Genomic DNA, 4,257 nt, shown 5'->3' with positions numbered 1-4,257 from the left:
CCACAAATATATACTTTCCCAGCAAATTCATCACATGTTTTAATGGCCCCATACTGAATTTGTCAGCTGTCTGTCCCTGCACATTGTTTCCTTTGGATTCCTGTCAAGGATTGTTTGTTGAAATCACCTCTCTCTTCCATCCTTCAACTACTAGCCCCAGGAAAGATCAATGATGACACATCTATTGATAATATTTTATATTCAACTATTTGGGTCATAAATCATTTTAACAATGCTGATATGTTTATTGAGTGTCTGCTGGCATTGCAATTATATAGAAAGTGATGTCACCCTAAATCTTGGCTTGTTGGATTGCTTTCTATTCCCTCCTTCCCACTCCCACCCCACTCCATAATTAAAATATGTCACTTTTTATTTCAGCATTCCTCCTTTAGAAGCAGTGAGAACTTTGGCATTTTAGTGAAGGTGTGAAGTCCCAGGGCCTCTCTCTCCCATTAAAACCAAACATGCAAATGCATTTCCCAGCAGTATGTGAAGTCACTGCTTCAAATCTACACAGATCCCTGGTGGAAAACAGGATTGAAGGAGGGGATGGCAGGAGGACATCACTTCTGCTCTCTACCCTGACTCAGGACCCTTCTCCAAGCTCTGCACAGCTGGCCCTGTCACCAAAGTCAAAGGGCCACCTCATGAGGGAAAGGAGAGGAGAGAAGATACTGAAACCCTGTGGTCATCAATCCTGCAAAAAGACTCAGGTTAAAAATCTGCCCCCGGCCCTGTTCTGCCTGCATAATCAGCAAGGTCTCCATTTCATGCAAACCACTCCACCTGCAGACCTTTGTTTCAGAAGATTACCAGGAAAAATCTGGAAAATCAAAAAAATTGCTGCTTCTCCTGGGTTTGCAGTTTTCCTCCCTGCACAGCTGCAGCTCCAGGGACTCCCCAGCTGTTGTCCCCATTGTACAGAGGGAGCTGACTCTACCATTCAGTTCTCGATATTATTTTGCCTTTTAATTCATGACCACATCATGCAGTTACAACACTTCTAAAAAAAAGATCTATAGCTTTGCAATTCATTTAAAACTGTTTTCCTCCTTAGTGAGGTTGTGTTATGTATACCTAGAGAGAAGAAAGAGAAAGTAAGAGAGTGTTGGCCAGCAGGAAAAGTCACATTTGCTCCTTGAATGTAAAATGTCATCATTTATTAGAGAAGACTCAAAAGTAGATTTTTCTCCCAAAAGCAGACAGCAGGCAGGATTTACTCTACTTCATCACCGATTTCATCAACTTGCTAGATTTAGTGGCTGCCTTTCTTCTTCTTCTTTTTTTTTTTCTTTTCCTTTTTTTTTTTTTTTAGTGCTCTAAACATATAGGAGAAACTATCTTGGTATGTGTGAAAGATTTTTATAAATGCACAAAGGTGAAAAGAGCCTAAAGCATTTTTCCTTGAGATGCGTATTTTCTTTTATGTACCGATATACACAGAGCTGATTTTGTCATTACCAATGATGGGACACACTTTTTAAAATACATTTCAGATATGCAGCCAACTACTTCTGAGTTGTCCCACTAATTTCAAACTTTTATGATCTGCTTTCACAAGCCTATAAAACTGGATAAGAACCCTGATGAGAATTTCAGACCCTATAGAAATATATTGAGAATATACTTTTTTCTGTGGTACACTGGCACATCAACATGTACCTTTCTCATGGGTTTCCAGAATGTGATGCTTCCAAGGCCAGATTTAAATTTTTTTTATCCCAGTATAACCTCACTGTGTCAAAAGATATTACTTTAGATCTACACAGACTGAAGCAGGCACACAGCCTTGTCCTGGATTTCAGGTAGTGAAAGAAGAAGCAAAGAAGAGTAAATCTGCCAAAAAGGGCAAAATTTAGAGCTGTAGTGAAATCTAGCTTCTGGGTTTGAAAAGGATGCAGATACATTTACTATTTGGATTTTAAAACATCTCTGAAAGTACCACAGACAACCAAAAATTTCTGGTGGATAATTGCACTTTTGCTTTTGCAACTTGCGTTATTTATGCTGTAAATGTTTGAATGAATCTTGGCAGAGCCTCAATTTCTTTAACAAAATCGCCATACCAGACTACTTTCATAGGTTGCCCAGCTTTTTGCAAACATTTTATGGTTTCATAACTCTGAAAGGTATTTTCCTGTTTCTGGTGCTTCCATTTTCCTTAACACTGAAGGCTGAGATGCCTTATAGCCTCTTCATCTTTATCTTAATGGAAATTCTGGTAAAGAAGGGGGAAGTTAATCCTATTCCACTGGGAATGCAGAAATGCACTAGTTATGGGGGGCTAAGCCTAAATTTTACTGAAGTCAAAAAGAAAGTCTCCAACTTTTCTGGCCTCCAAACAACTTCACATTCCATTATAATGACTGCAAGCATAAATCAGCTCTGGGTTATGCCATCAGATAACCCATTAGATATCTACTTAGCCCTGTTTGGTTTCAACAACGTAATTTATGTACACACTCTTCAGTACTTTGTGTGTGTATCGATAGATGACAAATCTTGATACATAAAATTATAATAATTGTGGTTTCCACTCTGAACTGTGTCTCCCACTGCCATGTGCAAGCAGAGGCCAAACATTCCTATCTAAGGAAGGCTCTTAGATCTGACTGAGTTGCTAGGCAATGTGAACATATGATGGGAACCAGGCAGACCAGGGTTCAAAGTGCCTCAGAGAAGGTCACACGTTCTCCCAACTTTGGGCAGTTAACCACAGTACCCACTTCTGTAGCCCAGATCATCTTAGACCACCTTTACAATCAATGAAGTATCATGGCTTTTTCCATTTTGGTGATTTATTCTAGTTAGGACACCCTTATTCTTCCAATTATTTAATCAAAATGTACCAGAGAGGTACCTGGGATTAAAGCACACCTTTTAAATGTAAAAAGTGAAATGTACATGCAGGTGATTGTAAAGTGTAATTTACTGGGATAAATAAGTGTAAAGATTTGAGAAACCTATTGCTTCATCAAGTCTTCTTTAGAAATGTAGCCCTAAATATCTTCAAATCCATTTGCATCCAGGGTCTTGTTCTGCTCAGAGAGAGGGTGGTTCTTTTTCAGAGGGTCTCAAAAAAAATTTAAAAAAAAGAATGACATATAGATGTCAAAGTTTGGTTCAAACTCATGTTTAGATACTGCCTTGGCTCCAATCTCACTTACAGAGATCCCTATCAGGAGCTCATAGCTCATGCCCATTTTAAACCTGGTTGAACTTTGCAACAGGCACTTATCTCACAAAATACATTGAAAAGCATGAAGAAAAATATTAATAATGATGATACATCCTTGCAAGTATATTTGATGCATTATTTGGCTGTCCTTATTATCAGGGAAAAAGAAATGTCCTGCTCACAACAGATTCCACAATATTTCAAGCACGAAACGGGTTTTTGAGTTTGCTATTTTTGTTGTATTTTGGGGCAGTATCCTATCTGTAGTCATAGCAAATCCAATTCTCCAAAAGACTGTGAGAAACTTAATTTCTCCTCTATCAATTGTTTATATCAATTTTAGCTAATTCTGCTAAACTTTTCTGTACCATTTGGGGTTTAGATATTGCTAATGCTTTTGCACTTTAAAAGACAGGATGGACTGGGAGGAGGGGATTCATTCTCACATTCAGTTAGCAATAATCAAGCATGTGCACTTGTATGAAACTTTTGCCAATTCCATCATTTTATATACAAAATGTCATTATGTTCCAAAGTATTATCATTTCCTTTTTTCCCAGACAGTGACTGTCTGTAACATGCTGTTCTGGAAGGGCTCCCTCCCAGATTCTGAGTATTCCTTTACTGTTTCTCACCACAAAAACAAAGGGGGGAAAAAAAAGAAAGGTGGAGTATTGGAAATCCAGGCATATAAAATCCAAGGACATAGGTCATCTAATAGTTTTAGCCTAATTACTGGTCTTCACTTGCACTTCACTTACACTTCACATTTTCCCAGGAACAAGGCTTTAGAGGAACTGCCTATCTTTACACACTGGGCTATATTATGAACCTCAAACAACTGCTTATGAATGGGCTTTCCCAACAGGATGAAAGCTGTATTTGATTTAACCTGATGTGTATTTATGTGACAGAATCTAACAAAGTTGGACTTTGTGCCATAACCATAATGTTTGCACTGTTACACCTGGGGAGGAAAGCCCTCCCACTACTGTAGAGTACTGACAGGATGCCAGTGACAAGAGAGTTTACGTGATAAAATCAAGGTTTAAAGGATTTTTTCCGTCTGTTAGTAG

Source organism: Aphelocoma coerulescens, chromosome 3 (assembly GCF_041296385.1).
Source record: "Aphelocoma coerulescens isolate FSJ_1873_10779 chromosome 3, UR_Acoe_1.0, whole genome shotgun sequence".
NCBI lineage: Eukaryota > Metazoa > Chordata > Aves > Passeriformes > Corvidae > Aphelocoma > Aphelocoma coerulescens.
The sequence above is the reverse complement of the archived record's forward strand: the minus strand, read 5'-3'. Positions refer to the sequence as shown.